General features: G+C 33.6%; 1 protein-coding gene across 1 annotated transcript in view; it reads left to right on the top strand.

Annotated features, from left to right (window-relative positions):
* The window catches only part of LOC141905665 (protein sprouty homolog 2-like), a 29,637-nt gene extending 27,745 nt beyond the window's left edge, over positions 1 to 1,892 (top strand). The window contains exon 3 of the mRNA XM_074794633.1: positions 1,379 to 1,892. The gene's annotated coding sequence lies outside the window, so the exon portion shown is untranslated. The remainder of the gene's footprint in view (positions 1 to 1,378) is intronic.
* Positions 1,893 to 19,452: the final 17,560 nt, after the last annotated feature.

The raw sequence follows: 19,452 nt of genomic DNA, 5'->3' as shown, positions 1-19,452 counted from the left end.
ATTGCATTTTCGGCCTCCACTGTTTCTAGGAGAGATTCATGTGGCCCTGTAAGTCCTACACTTCATTCCTGAGAGACTGATTTGTGGTATGATACATACGTACAGTATATTGAGTAGGCGCCTAAAACGACGCATTTCAAAGAGCTTCTATGCAACCCTCTAGGTGTTACTTGAATGTCCATGAGTCACAGTCATAAAGGGCAGTCGATGTTACTAAAGCCTTCAATAAGTTGAGCTGAACTTTTTCTTTATGTTCTGTGTCTTCCAGATCTTCATCTTCGAAAACTGCCTAGTAGCAATAACCAGTTTGGCTAATGCTTCGCGGCCTGTTGGACTGTCTTCTGTAAGATGAGCTCCCAAGTAGGTGAACTCAGTAGATCATAATCTTGATAATTATATTCCTACTTCATCTCAGTTGAATTGTGTTCTCAGATGTTGTAATTGGCTAGATCTTCATCTTCTACGCGACTCCAGAAAGCTATGCTATGCTTTTTGTACCATGACTTTGCCTCAGATTGTGTTCACGCCCATGCGAAGGGCTTTAGAACTGTCATTCTAATAAATGACAGTTTAATTTAAAAGTTGACACTGAACAAGGTCTTGTTCATTTCAAGTATTCTTTTTCTTCATATTGAGCGTTAATATCTTAGGAATTTAAATTGATATTCAGGGAACAGCTGCATCCTCCTACGGCAAGGATTCGAACCTGGTGGCATCATTACACAAAGCCAAGGCATGAACCCCTGCTGCAGTAGACTAGGTGCGCAGGTACATACGCAGCTTTGCTGCACAAAAACTTGCGGCACCAATCAGATTGTTCGTTGTTTAATCGCTGAGGTAGATTTCACGGAAGAATTATAGATGGAAAAACCCGAGCTAAGATAGAACGGGATATCTGATTGGCTGATAATGACATCATCTAAGCTGCGCGTGGGAGATTTGGGAGATCATTTTGGGGGATGTCCAGGGGTGCTTGCGAGGCGATGTACAGTCAACCCCCAATATACAAATACATAGTAAAACCCCCGATATACCGCCATACTCTCTATACCGCCAAAATCGTTCTGCACCGATGTGGGTGGTATATGAGGGGTTGACTGTAATTGATAAAGAACTAAATTTTTCAGGGATTCATGATTTGGGTGGAAAAACTGCGGGTGGCGGATAATTGAGTGTTGACTGTATTTGTGGTATGGAATTTAATATCTCTTCCCCATTACAATTTCCATCCATAACATCTAAAAAAAACATTTTAAATGATCCAACAAGCCAACTAAATGTATTTTAATGGGGATGAGTTATGTTTTATTGCTTTGCAGTGTCAAAATGCATCTTTCAGTGGAAAATATGAGCTCATTTTTTAATTTTTTCTTTTCAGGCCAAGATTTCGTAGTGAAATGAAATTTTCTCTAATATAAAATTTCCTCCGACGGTCTGGTTCGTAGTCATTTGATGAGTCCTCGATGCGGCTGGTGTTTTAAGGCACCCATTCTATACAACTATGGCAGTACTTATGTGTTCAGGCAATTCGCTCTCCAATGTAAAACATAATTATGATTCGTTGCCATGGTAACACAGTTCCTTTATTGGGCAACGGCTGCGTTTGTTGCGGATGAGGATGGTGGGGATGAATGAAGGTCAGATGAAATATGCTTATTGATGCTGTTTCTTCTGCTTTGTGTTGAAATAACCAACATTATTATTATAATTGATATTATACCACTATTATTATTATTGTAATTATAATGATTATTATAATTGATTGTAAAGTCTGTAAAAATGTACAAATTTTCAGTTTATCGATGTGATGATGATGATGAAGATGAGGATGAGGATGATGTAAATAATATATAAGGAAATATACAGTTGGTGTAAATGTTCTTCAGCATACGTATATAAAATATATATATATATATATATATATATATATATATATATATATATATATATATATATATATATATATATATATATATATATATAATGAACTATGGATTTTGTATATACTGTATCATATAAATAAATTAGATATAAAGTAGTATCATAAGAAATAATAGTCATTGGACTTAAGAAAAAACAATGTTATCGTAACGATGATAACTGAATAATATAATAATAATTAAATATTACGAATGTCTAGTCTTAACATTCTAATAATCCTATGAAATCATTGTTACAAATCTAATATGGATTATGTATATAAAATTTAATCATTTATGCTTCATATATACATATATGTATACAAATACATTACCGGTAAATATATAGGTATATGTATGTATGAAGAACCAGGATTGTGTAGAGTGCTGGTTGGTTGTCGTAACAAAAGCTTGTGTCAATTCATCTTCCAAGGTCTGACGAATTAGTATCATTATTATTATTATGACTATTATATTATGAATATTTTATTATATTAGTGAAATAAGAGGAAGGTTGTAATGATAATGAGATCATTGTGTTTAATCAATCTCAATTGAATTGGAGGTGCGTTTACCGGGCTCGTGTATATTTGAAGAACGAAGAAGACTCAAAAAACGTTAATGTTAAGTAGGGATCGTTGGCACACTTGTGTAAAAAAATAGACAGGCTAGGTGTGCACACACTAATTTTGAATTAATTAACATTCAAAATGTATTTCATCTACATCTCATGATCTGCCCCCACCAGATAACCTGACAATTTCATTTGGATCGATAGGTTTGTTACCATTGATTATTATTATCAGCACATTGGTGATTTTTGCCTGTTCAATTGATGGGCAGGCTGGCTATATAGTTCCTTCTTACTCTGTATGTACATGTATATATGTATGTGAAGGACTGGCAGTTATATCGAAGCGTATGAATCGTTAAACATTATTATTCAAGTTTCATGTTCTCGCATTATATTAAGTACTTTTGTAAAAATGGTTGAAATCAGGTCACCAACTAGGTCTTCATAACTAACTATGATTGAAAAGTGGACAATCAAATTGACAATGAATCAACATTTAACGAGATAGACAAAAAAGTTGGAAAAATGATCAAAACATACGTATCCTTATCTTGACAAAAAAAACAACTGCAGAATAAAGACGAGGGATTTACTCAAAAATGAAGCGCACAATTTTTACACTTAAACCGAAGAGTCTTATTGGACATTTGGCTGATGGGAATCAATGAAATATAATTTGAAGTTTCTCCATTTATATGAGATACTTTGTATTCAATTTTTGTGGAGTAAGTACTTTCAAATTGCTGGTGAAATGTTGACCTGTGTTTATTGAATATGAAAGCCGTATTATTGTACAACCTTGGTGCGTTAGACATTCTTGTGCTGCACATTTTTTATGCATTTTCATTAATAAATAAGGTAATTGCTAAGTGAGCAGATGAAAATGGTAACTGAACACGATCCCTTAATATTGCTATTTTAGAAAGAAAAATTGGGGGTCTGAAGCTCTTAGCTTTTTCGTTTGTCTTTTTCAAATTCAACATAGCTATTGAGAATGAATTATATTTAGCTTTTTTGTACCCGCTGCGTAATCAGTGCGATGCCTGTGATTAGGGTTAATTTTTATCCATAGCCCCTAATTCTGAAAAAATATTCCCTTACATTCCACTTAGTTATTCAGTCTATATTTGAAGCTACTATGCGTGTATCAATTTTTTTTGTGATTTGAAATTTTAGTCTTGATTTTTAGCCTTATTTATTTAAGTGTTCGCACCATCATTGCTGCATTGTGAATGAATGTTTACTGTTGGCATATAACCTTAATCAAAAAAAAAAATCAAAATACACTTTGCGTTGTCTTGTGATGAATCAAACCTAATGAGTGTTTCAAATTTGCTACATCACTTAAATCTGGAAAAAATGCTCACGAACGCCTGATATCACTTTAATCTGGGTTTCGATCGAAAGCTCGACATTTTGTGTGAAGCCATTTTTCAAACCTGATTTTTCACGAAGAGATCTCTGACTATCTTCCAATACTGTGGAACATCGTTACAGCAATCTTTGTGGGTATCATCAATCTGCTGTATGTACCCACCATTGGTTTTCCATGTAAGGTAATGAAATGTCTATGGGCCACTTGGAAAATGTGTAACCGTCTCCACCTTACTCGATACTAGCCACGTTCACACAAAGTTATGAAGTACCTTACTTCGCTGGTGCTGAATTCACCAAAATACGGCGCTTACACAGCCAGTTATGTTCACTTTATATTTTGTTTCAAATTTTGCAAATGATTTAATTCCCATTTGATATAGCAAACTATTGGTTGTAGCAAATTAATTTGTTTGTTCCATGGAGTTCCTTTTTCGACCACAATCTACGTAATGTACATTGTATATAGGATACAGCATATACAAAGTTGACCTTGGCCTCCACAATCTGTAGTTAGCTCAAGACAATTGTTGACACTGATGAAGCCATTACCATGAAAAGGCCCTTCAGAAAAGATTATGGGTCTTAACTATACTGTAACATAGTGTCAACTATTTTAACAATCATTGTTTCATGTGTGCTTGCCTTACGTGAGTTCTGCCTGTGAGTAGTTAGGCTAGGAAAATGAGTATCTTCATCATAGAGAAATGGACACAAAAAAGAATTGTAGTGATGATAGTACATGTTTTTTTGAAGTATATCGAAATAATTATATCAATTAATTCATTATGGAGATAATCTGTTGATTAAAAATTGATATTATATTTGTCTTTGAAAGGAATCAAAATATCGACTCTGTCATATATTCAATCCTTTTTACATGCTTTACGGTTCGATCGGGGCTTTTTATCCCATATATGACCTACACGTATGTAGCTATTCGTTATTAACATGTCTCTGGTTATATCCTTGTTGTTAAATATGTGTTCTTATTTGGCCAGTATTTTCATCCGTTTCAAACTCATACTATCAGAAATAGTACGTACAGGTATTATAATGATTACATATAATAATTATGGCTAGTGTTTCGAGGTTTGCCCGATTGTACACGCTAAACAATATTTCTTTTGATTGAAAATTGAATAACTCGAGTTGATAAAACTGCAGACGGACATTTGTAAAATGTGTTTGGAATCGGCAAACAAATTTTCAATTGTTACTATTATTAATATTTTCATTGTTATTATTATCACTAGTTATTTAGTTTGGTCTTATTTTTTATACAAGCATATATGATTGATAGGAATATTATATTCTATATATACATATACCTGAAGAAAGAGGGTAAATTCAGTCAGTCTATGTAGCCATTGAATTCATTCATTTAACAGGCATGATTCAAGTATATTAGATTTCCGTCAGTTTTCAGAAATGGTCAGTTTTCATGAACATCATTATTACTAATTATTTCATTATAATATAATTACTATCATTATTATTGATTTTTAATACATTATTGCTATGAATGATGAAGGTATTTGAAACTTAAATGGATAACTGTTTTGCACAGATGATACAGGGAAGTGCCAGGATTATTGTATTTTTTTTTTCGCATCGGATGTGTAGTGATTACCACACTTAAAGAGAACAATGATAATATTGAATAATAATGATAGTAGAATCGCCATTGTTGCGAGGGCTTTGTTTTGGTTTAGATTTTAAATTGTCTGACTATTAATGGTGTCAATAAACTAAAAAATAGATGTGAGATTTGTATTCAAAGAGAAGTCTTTAATTATAGGCAGGTATGCGCGTAAAGAGTTCTAATTTAGAATATTCGTTGTTATTTGAGTATGATACATCTATCACATTTTGTGCTTGTCAAATACTTATTTTTGCATGTGTTTATTAGTTTATTTTCTAACAGAATTCAGAATTTTTCATAATAACAGGTCATTGTTAATCTTTGGCTATACATTTATCAGATGCGTGCGTACATTTATACACAATATTCAAGTGAAAATTCAAACTACCGGTATACTTTAATAGAATGAGATGTGATATGCCTTGTGAGTGTATATTGTATCTATATCTGATATCTGATATTATTGTCCCAGGCAAGTGAATGTTATCTAAGTTTGAAAATGTCCTAAATTTCCAGTCTTATAGAAATGGATTTGTAATTTTTTTTAAGCTGTAAGGTGATGGTCGTGCAATAAGATTCTGTTTGATGGTGGAGGAATAGATCGAAAGTGTACTTGTGTATTCTAATGCCTCGTACGGTAATTTTTACATTGTGATTGAAAATGGAAGGTTGAATCCCAGACCAGACGGGAGGATGGTGGATTACAACATGATTTAAAAGGTCCCTGTTATTACGTTGTTACTGTAAACATTTTATGATTAGCAGGAGCAGATCTACGGGGTGGTTTCTGGGATCTGGACTGCTGCCTTCCCACCGAGGTTGCCCTTTTCGTCAAGATCGGTGAAACCTGCAAATGTAATGCTCAACCTCTCGTAATTTGCATCTTTTAGGATCTATTTCTTAGAAGATATCTTAACACTGGGAGTTGTGGTGGCATTTGACATGGCTGCTTAATCCGGGAAATACCTTTTCTTTTCTTCTGGACCCTGGCCTTCCAATTTTCCTAGATCTGCCCCTGATTAGACCATGGTGAATAGGAATATTGCAGGGCTGAGACATCTTTTGTGGCAGTATGATTGTCATCAGGTTTGAATCCCTGTTAGGGAGGCAGGGTGATGCTGAAGAGGTTTAGGTATTATATGAACATGTAAACTGTTTGTGCTCCCTCTGCAATATTTTTTAGGGAAGGGTAATGGTCTGATTTTAAGCCGTTTTAAAATGTGTTCTAAACTCGGGATAGGCAATAATAATTTGTATATATATGAACATTACTACAGACATATCACAGTTTCTAACAGTAGTTGGAAAAAATGTTTCGACTCTGTCCTACTAGGCAGTGTTCTTTCCCTTTCATTTGCAAGCTTTGGATATGATTTACGTGGGTCCATCTATGTATGTAAAATGGCACCTTCAATCCGGACTTCTCATTGATCTGTGTTAAGTGGGGTTCAGTTATACATGTTTGAATAAAGCGAAATGAAAAGTACAGTTCACCTGGGTTTTGTAAAACAGTCGTAAATCACATATTAATACCCCTAAATTATATCGAAATGAGTTAACGATGTAATGTAGATATGAATGTTTTTGTTCACTGGCCTATCGTTCTTGAGTTTTCGGTTTTTTGAATCTGCGTTGTATGCGTATATATATATATATTGTATAATATGTAATCATGGACTCTAAAACGTTTTAGAGTCCATGAATACATGTTAAATGCTCTATAATATGAATGTTTAAAGGTCATTGGCACATTAAAAACATTAAATCTAGAATTCAAGATTAGTTCCTATCTAATATATGCTTGAAATTGGTTTAATTAAAGAATTACAAGGAAGGCTTACTGTAATGGGATTCAAGATATATGCTAGTTCTAGTCACCAGCGTCGCCAGTTCTTCCTAGTATGCGGGGCTTAACACAGCTTAACGTGGCCCTGCTGGTATCTGGGTCTTCAGCCGTGATTCGCGACGTCAACTGGGTACATTGGAGATTAACTGATTGATTTAAACTCTATCATCTCTTACTGATCATTTTGAAACTGGCATCATCGACTAGAGATTCAAACTGGGTAGAACCTTCTGTGAATATTGATGATTATGTACTGATATACGAGCCATTTGAACAGCACCAACAGAATGAACTGAAAAGAATGGGTTTCGATTCACGTGCGCGGTCTTTGCTGCGGACTCCTCGGGTATAGATCCGTCGAAGGCAAAAGTTTATTATGTATATTTTGTATAGTGCAAGCTTTTAGCCAGCTATTTTGGCGGTGTTTGATTTTCACAAAAGAACTTTTTAAAGGCGCATAGGAGTCCTGGGAGTTCTTGCTCTGAAAATCTTTGAAAATTTTCTGTACACGCAAAGACGAGCAATTTCGCAACTTCTGGCATACGTTTGAGGTGAAATGAATAAAAGTCTTCTTTTTCCTGCATTTTGGTCTCAAATCAAGTAAGAAGTTTGAAACCATGCGCATTTGTTGAACGAGAACTAATGAAGAAATGTCCCCAATGAGTGAAATTTTTACAATTAACAATTCAGTATAAGTGTATACTGTATATATAGTTGCCCTATAAGCAACTTCAAAAAACTAAATCAGCTGTTGAAACTACATGTAATACCTTTTGCTATAATTATGATGAGAAATGCTTCGGTATCAGGATTATTATATTGTAAAATAGAAATTAATCTGCCAATGACCTTTGATCATACGAATAGTGGCGGATCCAGAGGGCGATTTATAGCTGATCGGATAATTTGTACCGGTACAATACTCCCAGTATGCTGTGCGGAGCAAAAACTGATTGCAGTATTTAAGCAACGTATTCACAATCGTACAACCATCTCACAATCTCACGAAGTAAATTTTGGATTTTAAACTAATAAGTGTGTGTGAGTGTGTGTGCAATTTCCAATGGCTAGTTAGGAAATATACTCATGGTATCATCACGCATCAGATGGCGCCGAGGTAAAAAAGTTAAGTCACGCGGTGCCATTACCAGACATGAGGTCAGAGACCTGTCAGACATGAACAAATCCATCTAATCGCGAGTGCCCTTTTTAATCTTGTCAACGAAGAAGATTGGTGCATATCAGTGCAGAAGTGCTCCTTATATTCGAAAATTTCCCTTTTGGGATGTTTCCTCAAAACCGTTCCCCTCATTACGGGAATATACATAATATTGCCTTTTTTGGACATCCAAGTGCTCTTTTGGGACTTGGGCAAGTTCTACAAAACTAGCCTCTCGGTGCTGGAGTGTGCTTAATATTGATGTCTTGGACATCCAAGTGCCCTTTTGGTATGTGACAAGTCCTTCAAAATTGGCCTATGTATTTGCCCCTAGAGATGACACTGACCTACAATTGTCTTGGAACCCAAAACCTTCACGATCTTCAAACTGTCAAATCACTTGTCATTAGACATCAGGCGATTATATAGAAAACTGTCAAGACCGAGATTGTTCGATTTCACAGCAAACGCAAACAAAGGATGCGGATGATACCGGTAGTTGCCGTTTTAAAAGCGCTTCGATATTAGGCACCATAGGTGTATGATGATGGGATAACTTGATATATTAGCTCAGCGCCACTTGGCGTGTATGTGATGACGACATGAATAAGTTTTATTTACCCCATAAATTCGTAAGAAGTATTATATGCAGTTTGCTACTTTTTGTCAGTGAGTCTGGAAGCACTGCCTGAATAACATGGTTTCACTAAGGATTCGATCCCACAACCTCTCGGTCATTAGTCCAACGCCTTATCCACCAAGCACTAAGAAGAGGTACCTCAATGCCATCTGGTGCGTGATACCGGCATAGCCATAAAATTAAATTTCAAAACTAGCTGTTGAAAAAAGCATGCTGATAACAGAATTTAAAATAAGCTTCGTTCATTTGATGGTTGTGCATACCACTTACATATTTTGCTAGGATGGCGTTTCATGCACCTAATATTCAAACTTCCCCCTTTCAAAACATCTGGATCCGTCCCCTGTGGTTAAGATGGCGATGGTACTGTAAAGGATTGTAAGCACAAAATGTGATATGGCATGTTTCAGACAAGTATTTTGCGAAAAAAATGGCAGGGTATGATGATGATGATGACGACGATTGAAAATTATAATACATGATCGTTTACAGTGGTGTGCACACCTTATTATTTCTACGCTACTGCTGTAGGTGTAGACAGATAATGTATCCATATATAATAATGTCTATACGGAGGACAGTATGATGATCACACAAGATGAATATTATATTAGTTCAAATAAAAAGCCAACTTTCTCTATACATATGAAACCGACTTAAGTGTTCGTTTATTTCGTAGTAGCTTTTTATTTTCTTCTGGAGAATGGTGTTTTTTAAACACGTAAACCTCTAACCCCTGACCCTACAGACTGGACATCTAAACCTAACCCTCTTAAACCCTAACCCCTCGAAAACACTTAAACATGTTAACTCTGACCCTGTCCCAACAGGCTTCTATACATCCATATATACCCTAAGCTACAGACTAAGCATTTATCCTCATTGTATCTGGCGGAATTTGCCTTTGACCAGCATTTCTATAGTGCTTAGCTTGTATAGGCTACATGTATTTCAAGTCTCTCCCTGCCGCTTCCTGACGAACCAATTATCTTCAATTTCTTTCATGTTCTTCCATTTTTTACAATAAATCATTCGTTACATGTTCGTTACATGTTTGATTTGAATTCACGTCTTTTTAGTATTCATTTCGTACTCTGTAATTACAGGCCTCAAATCAGAAATTCCCTCTATCTCCCGCTATTTTAGGTTATACAAAAGCTGATTTTTTATTTGAAATCCACGTCGTTCTATTTAGTATAGTTGATTCCCAAAATGACATTTTGTGATTCGTCAAACAGGAAACCCTATTTTGTGACAAATTTAATATTTGCGATTAAAATGAGTTAACAACAAGCAACGATGTCAAGGGATGATCTACCAGAAAAATCCTGCTGAACTCCAGAACTGGAACGGGGGTGCATGCGCGACCTTCGCACCCCCCCTCCCCCCAACGCTACGTAGTACCAATTGTGACCGTGCCATGAGTATCATGTCAAAACCTTTCAAATTTAAGTTGTTTCAAACACTAACCAAACCTTCGCATGGCAGATGACCGGACAGACGATCTAGAAACGAAATTGGTAGAATTTTGGCGTCAGCGGTCCTATATGATGTCGCTAGCATATTTTATTGAAAATAGAATCACACGTTAAAGATCTTAAAGGAAAAGCTTTTCAACTGGAAATATATTTCGCAATAAGTCAAAATAATTTAAATTTATTCTATGCATATTACGTAAACATCTATCGGCGCATCTTTATCTACGAACATAAAATTACTGACCACCCCTTCCCGGTGGATCAGTAGGAGAGTCCAGCGGGCATTTCTACAGACGACACATGAAGCTTCCTTAAAATGCCCCCAAGTTTTGTGTTATATACTAGAAGAATTTTAAGAGATTCTATTTTAAGAGAGCTCCTGAAATAGGGCCTACTTTGGTAAAAGTGTCGGCCATTTCGGTTATGGTCTGATATCCTCACAATCTATAATGTTTATCCATTATAATTGAGTTGAGTCTTGAGTCGTATTCAAGGTTGGATTTAGAAGATCATCATAATACTACGCACGGCGAACGATCAGCAGGCTGTTGCGCGTAGCGTTGCAGTGTTCATCTTATATCCGGTACGTATCGGAAAATTATCTCAGCCCATCCCTCTGAATACTGAATGCAGAGCATATAGATACTCGGTATTGCGTATTACACTTTGGTAGTTTCTAGATTTCACGAGTAAAGTGCAGTATATCAATATTCTTTCGATTCAAATGGGAAGGGTTCAAATCGACTGGTCATCATATATATTGTATATCAGATAGTAGCCTAATAACAAACCAGCGCACACAATTTAGAACCAAAGAATACACGTAATTACACGTGTTATCTAAGAACAAAGCATTGAGAATCAAAAACAAAGCAAAAACGGCATTGAAAATCCTGGCTACTATACTATAAATACCCCTATTCATTGCCTCAATCGGCATTCATAATTTGTCTTCCTATTCGCTATTTGACAAATGACCACTCCAGGTGTAACACGCGAATGATAACGGTGAATGGCCATGGAAGTGGTTGTGTCTTGGTATGGATCGAAAGAACATGCATTTATCTTCAGATTTCAGGAATTCTGTTTGACATACGAATGTTTTCATAGATTTTTGGGAAAATTCTCCCATCATTTTTGACGGAATTCTAACGGTCGTTTCTTCATCAGGGCGCGAGCGGCATATGTAATTGTAGTCCATCTCCCTTTTGCCTCAAAAATTTAAGTCATGTATCGTTAGAAAGGTGACAATTTCTATTTTCTGATGGTGTTTATTTTATTTTTATCGGCTGCAACAATCGGATGCAGTTACAGTTTTAAAAATATACGTCACTTTAAGGAAGGCGCCTCAAAAAGATTGGTAATTTTGTGTTATTGACTGTGACTTTTTCATGTTTTGAGATACAATGTAGAATTTTTCATTGAAGATAGAGTTTTATCTGAGGATTTTGTTGATACTACATTGGCCGAAATATCTTCATAGAAACGCGCGTGGCCACCGGTTGAGTTAAGCGCAAAGCGTGCGCGAGTGGTTGACCGTCGAGTTTCTGCATGCGCGTATTACGCTATTTTCATGGCAATTTTCTAGAAATTGTCACCTTTCTAACAATACATGACTTAAATTTTTGAAGTCAAAGAGTGATGGACTACAATGAATCGCGCTAAAGGTTTTAATTTAAAAAATGTGAAAATCTGTCCAACAATGCGGGGACCTGTGGGACCGCCTCAAAATGGCGCCAGGAAACTGGAAACTTCCCTATTGTATACATTTCATCATGCATAAATAGGAAGATAGGAATTCAACGCATTTCAGAATCTGAATAACAGCAAATTTTTTAGATAGATTTCTATTGTAACGATTGGCTTACAATTTTCACAACCGTATCCAGGATTTTGAAAGGGGATTTTCATCTGAAAAGGGTCGAAATCCTCAGCAAAAAGTGCACTTCAAAAAGTGATATCCTTTTTTTCACGCACAATGCATAATGCATATCAAGATTTTGTCTAATTGGTGCATTCAGGTGGATTTCCGGGCTCTAAAGCGGCCAATAACCCCCGTCCCCATTATACAATTTTACAAATATTACAAGAATTAAAAAGATAGGAACCATTGGTCAGGCCCTTTCAACTTAAATGCGCCCTTCTTTTTGTCTTTGAATGTGCCCTTTCATAGTAAAATTACATCTAAAAAGTACCTTATGTGTAGGATTGTATTGTATTTTCTATGGTTGCTTGGATTGGCAGACGTGTTGTTTGGATCTGAATAAAGTATGGACATTATATTGAAATTATCGTAATAATAAAAACATATATTACCCGAATCTGGTATCTCTAATGCATGTTGGATGAGAAAGTGGGTCAGTCACGTGATTATGTAAGTGCTTCTAGGGATGCCTTAAAGTTTAAAACATTATTTTTACAAATGCGTATGTGTTCATCACCCAAGAAGTATGCTTTTCTTTGACGAGTTAATTGTCATGTATCATTGATTAGTCAAAGGAAATAAAATTGTCCGTAGTTTTTGTAACCACAAAACCATTTCGTAAAACAATTTGTATTTTTTTCAACTGGTCCAATCTCTGCCGTCAAATTTCATCACGTGACTGTCCCGACTTACTCGCTGGCACAAATGCGATGGGTCCCTTATGATCGTATTACTCAAGTAGTGAGACGCGATTGGTGATATATGTATATGAAAAATGAAACTAAGGTAGCACCCGTGGTGAATTCCGACGCAACAACCTACTTCTATTTTCATTTCCTGGTTCCAACAACGTAAGGAAGTAAATCCAAGTTTTCAGTCTAATGCCATTTAGTAGATAATCTTCAAAAAGAAATTGCGTTGGTGGTGATTTGAACGATTGTTGCTATGCGTTTTTACGGAAGCCCCTAGGTGACATACGAGAACATTTTTTCACAATTTCGACTTATTAAGTCGAATTTCGAAAAGTTAACTTTTTGAAGGCAACTTACATGACCGCTTTTTCCGATTGTAGGAATGCCGATAAAAATAATAAAGCTGTCTTGGAATTGTTCGAGATATTTATAATTGCGTGATTACATTGAAGAAGTTGTTCATAAAGTTGATGGATAAAACATTTGGGAATACAAACGCGTCACATCCTCCACACAAGCATGCGCAGCAGTATCTTTTATAATGCGTCATTCTATTGGCCGAGCTTCCAAATATGATTTCACAACCCAGTATCTCGGATACGGAGTTGAGCCAAATTCGAAGATCATATATATGTATACACAGTTAACCTTGCGTAAGTCAGATCTTACGAAACAGGCGAGTTTCTGACTTAAAACCCCAACTTTGGAATATGAATTTCTTAAAAAAAGAGAAGGTCCTTTTTCGCACCTTTTTAAGGTCACCGAAGTTATTTCAGACATTTGTCATTAACTCCAATGCTTCACCGTATTTACAGAGCCACCGTCACTATGCAGGCCGTACCCAGGGCTCTCCAAGGGGTGGGGGGGGAGGGTGCGTGCGTTATTAACTACCAGTGGACCTAAACCACGTCAGAAAAGACAAGCGGCGATGGCTCAGTTTTGAAGTTTCGATGCGAGGTCAGCTCTCATTCGGTTTCAATATCTGGTAGTCTGATTGCAGAAAACATCAAAACACTGAATATGAAATTGGCATAAGTAAATAGGAATTAGTTGTTCTGTACCAAAGGTCGAACGGTCGAGCTCGTAAAAAATAAAAATAAATTCTCGCACGCTCGAATTTATTTTTATTTTTTACTCACTCGACCCCTCAACCTTTGATATAGAACAACTAATTCCTATTTACTCTTAAAATATTCATATGTAAAAAGTGTGAGTAAAGTGTTAGCATAATAATCTAGATAAGTAAGATCAAATATAGATTTCGAATAATAAAAAATCAATTTTAAACATAAAAAGTGTGAGTAAAGTGTGAGTAAAGCGCAAACATAAAATGTGTGATAAAAAGTAACGAGTAATTAACGAGTTGTTAGAATTAAAATCAATTTCAAACATAACAAGTGTGAGCAAAGTGTGATTGAAATAATTCATATTTAAATCATTGAATATTTATATTTGAATGAGTTTTAATAAAAGTTTTGTTATTAAAATGAAGAAAGAAGAAGAACCCAACTTCAAAATCGAAATAAAAGAAACCAATAAATTATTTTCACAGTTTAACATTAGAAATTATATTTCAGCAACAAATTTAGTGTCCGCAAGACATTATAAAATCGATAACATTACTATGATTAATCTTGTGTCTTTATTGTCTTTAGTACTTTTAGTACATAAAGAATATATCTTTATTTTATTAGTACTTAAAAAAATAAATATATAAATAATTTTTATATATGATAAATAAATATTATTATTGAAACAGTAATATTTAAAATCCATCAGATGAATAAATATGATTATTGAAACAGTAATATATATATTTATGTCTTTATCTCTTTAGTAGTTTAGTAGTTCTATTTTACTTTTGAAACTACTTATAATATAAAGATTTATTCTTTATGTACTAAAAGTACTAAAGACAATAAAGACATAAGGGGTATTATATTCATATTTTGAATTACTTTTCTGATTCTAATTCTAAAAACAATTTGTGCTGTAACCGGCTGGTTGTTGTATCGGCAGGCTGGCTGGGGGAACTAGCATTTACACCAGCGGTACAGGATTCCATCCATCAGGAACAACAAGGCAGTTAAACCTTATATGTACAATCTTTATTGCATCCCGGAATGAGAATGATTATCATAGCTTTACATAGTCTTTATATACAGAATCATGAGTATAATGCGAGAACTAGGGGTCAGACAAGTTGTAGACATCAGGACTCACAAACAAACACCTAGTGAAATGTTTGAGAGACATTAATTAATTATCGATGAGCACTGACTATAGCTAATTAAGTAATGTCACATGTTGATTACGACCTTAAAGCACATATTGACACTATAGTCATAAGTTATATCATATTATTATTATTATTATTATTATTATTATTATTATTATTATTATCATTAATATGTAGTAGAGCTATGAAATATTATGAACTGTTCGATATGACATTGTAGATCTATATGATTATGAAATTATATCAGGGTGACAGTGCCATGCATCTTTTAATTCTTGTGATTTTCTATTACCTTCAACTTCACCTAATAGTTTTGTATGATAACCATCAACAGAATTCAAATTCTTAGCATACAATTCATAAGTTAAATAAATATATTGGTTTAAGTTGTCTTCACTTATATTTCTATATTTATTTTTTGTATCCTTTCTTATTTCATTTATTACATCCTGTGAAAAATCTTCATAACTGTAATATTGAATTATTTCATCAAAGTTATCACTTTTATCATCATAATTATCATTAGCAGCAACTTTTTTCAATTCTGTAAAAAATCTGTATTCTTAAATTTTATGAAATAATGCATACCTGAATAATCACCCGGATATGTTTTTATACGTGTCGAACTTTAATTAATCTTGAGCACATTTATATATCAAATTTTTATTAAAATAGGTTAAAATTCAAAAAGAGTTAGAGTTCGCTGAAACCTTACGCTTTAAAATATTTTTTACCCTTATTGGATACATTAATACGTATTTAATACATTAATACGTATTTAATACGTATTTAATACATTGATACCTCAACCCCCTTTTTTGATTAACTAATATTTTTACAATATTTCATACATTTCAGCTAATTTAACAGTCTTATTCTCAATTTGAATTAGACAGTTTATCATTCAATTCATGAATATATTTATGAGTTTTTAAACTCTTTGAATTTTTATATCTTTTATTACATACTTCACAACACTTAATATTATTTATTCGATCTGAAATATAATTTATATTTTCTTTTAATTCTGTATATCTAATTTTACAGCTATCAAAGAATTCTGACAACTGCTTAATACTATAAATCGAAAAAGAAAATAAACCTGTAAGCATAATAATTGATTTAATATTCTGTTGATTTCTATATATTAGATGTAATAAGTTTAATATATTTTCACTAATTTATGTATTTAATTAATTCACTAATCTGATTCAATAACTTTTTTATGATTATTTTTATTTCCATTCAATTTTTTCAATTTATTGCTCAGTTTAATATTTTCATTCATCAAATCTTTACTAATATTCTCATAGTAAAAGTATAATGCAGCTAATATTAACTCTCCTGCTACAAGATAATGTTTCAAATCACTTTTCCCAGTTGCGATGAAACCATCCATTTATTTAAGAGAAAAATTAAACAGCTTATAAAATATCTTATTTTGAATATGAATATTTAGAGTTAAATTATTATTTTTGAGTTATGATATTTGAAACATACAGCTTAATCTTATTTCAATATAGAATTATTATTCTTTTCATAATTGATATGTTTAATTGTCTGATAATGCTTTGATTTATGTGATTTTAAATATTTGCCACCACAATAACAATACACTTTTTCATTAGGATTGAATTTTCTAAATTCATCATCTAAGTTACATTGAACTGCAATATCTTTATAAGAATTATTATTAACTGATTCACATTGAATTCCAATATTTGATGAATTTTCATTATAGATAAATTGTTTATTATCAAAATTGAAATAATATAATTTTCTTTTTTCAATTCTGAAGTTAATCAAATCATTATAATCTTTTGAAAGTATTATATCACTTTTTCTTTCATTGAAAGGAATTTTAAGAATATTTATTATGTTTTCATCTAAAGTTCCTTTTAATTTTAAAACTGTTTTAAATATCTTAGGATTTTTTATTCCATTATCAAAAGTATCTACTAGTTCAGTAATTAAATATGTTTCATTTGATATTTGATTAATCATAGTAATGTTATCGATTTTATAATGTCTTGCGGACACTAAATTTGTTGCTGAAATATAATTTCTAATGTTAAACTGTGAAAATAATTTATTGGTTTCTTTTATTTCGATTTTGAAGTTGGGTTCTTCTTCTTTCTTCATTTTAATAACAAAACACTTATCAAAACTCATTCAAATATAAATATTCAATGATTTAAATATGAATTATTTCACACTTTGCTCACAATTTTTATGTTTGAAATTGATTTTAATTCTAACAACTTGTTAATTACTCGTTACTTTTTCTCACACATTTTATGTTTGCACTTTACTCACACTTTTTATGTTTAAAATTGATTTTTTATTATTCAAAATCTATATTTGATCTTATTTATCTAGATTATTATGCTAACACTTTACTCACACTTTTTAAATATGAATATTTTAAGAGTAGATAGGAATTAGTTGTTCTATATCAAAGGTTGAGGGGTCGAGTGAGTAAAAAATAAAAATAAATTCGAGCGTGCGAGAATTTATTTTTATTTTTTACGAGCTCGACCGTTCGACCTTTGGTACAGAACAACTAATTCCTATTTACTGGCATATTATCATTTTACAATAAGACATTTTGATGGCGCATTTCGTCGATTGCCAAGTCGTTTTTCCGTCATCGAAGCTCGTATAAAAGTGAGTAATCTCCTCATTGATTAGTAAAATTGCGGACCTTTTCCTTCGGGGGCGGGGGGGTGGTTGTTGGTGCTGCCACAACCCCTGGCTGCTGTTACTGACAGAGATTTTTATGTAGAAGTTATCTATTTACAGATTTTAAATTAAAAAAGCACTCCCTGAGAATGAAACTTACGCTCTTACACTCTTCCTTTAGGTGTTTTTAACAATTCCAATTCAAATAACAGATTTACAGAATTTATACGTTCCATGGCGATTTGATAGGTCTACATGGTTGACACCAAAATCCAGTTAAACGTTCATATGCTAGCTGTTAAACCTGGAACCAACTATTACGTAGTCACGCCATCTGGTTTTCTGAGGTTGTTATAGTGCAGTTCTAAGGGCAAAACAGTGTGGAGCGATAACCAAAAATTCGAAATATTTTGGTTATGCCACTTAAACCTCAAAAGCCTCCACAGTTACACAGTTTCGAGTTTATATCAAACACTGCTGGAATGTACGCACGAGTCAAGAATCTATCTTAAACAATAGGTGTGGAATTCGCTGCGATATCACCATACATTCTCTGGAATGACCAATAAAAAAAGAATGAAACGCTACTTTTGATTGAAACAATAAAGTTTTATATTTGATTTACAATTTACGAATAATGCGAAATCGTTAACTGATTGGTGATGGATGAATTCGTGGATAATAAGCAATGTGATATATAGTTTGAATGTTACAATGACTAGAAAATGTAAGAATGCAGTTAACCCTTTCATAATAATCCGCGAAAAGTCAACTTTATAGCTGCTCTGACAGTCGTCACACATGTATATTATTTGGATAGCGAAATTAATCAAAAAGGTTTTAAAAACCTTTCAACTTACGCTGGGATTGGAAAACAAAAGGAAGAAAACAACAAAAGCAGACACAAACAAAAAATATCTTCTGCAGATGAATGGACACACAATAACCTAGCAGTGAGATCCAAAAACTGTAGACCCTGCCTCATTCGGATTATTATCAATCATTATCTATTATCTAGATTCTGATTATTCGGGACCAATGAAAAAGTAAAAAGTATCCAGAATAGATAAGAATAAAGATTTACTAATCTGAAATTAGGCAGACTCTACTGAAATGAATTTTGAACACATCACATATTAACAAGACTTAATGAAATCGATAAAAGATTAACAATGCATACCGGTATATACCTGAGGATGACAATAATGTTCTCTTTTGCCTCAAACTATCTAATTCATGTGCCATTCTTCACAACACATTCAGGCACAAAAGGCATACAA

The sequence above is a fragment of the Tubulanus polymorphus genome, chromosome 5 (genome assembly GCF_964204645.1).
Source record: "Tubulanus polymorphus chromosome 5, tnTubPoly1.2, whole genome shotgun sequence".
In the NCBI taxonomy this organism is placed as follows: domain Eukaryota; kingdom Metazoa; phylum Nemertea; class Palaeonemertea; order Tubulaniformes; family Tubulanidae; genus Tubulanus; species Tubulanus polymorphus.
This window is presented reverse-complemented; position numbering and strand designations above follow the sequence as displayed.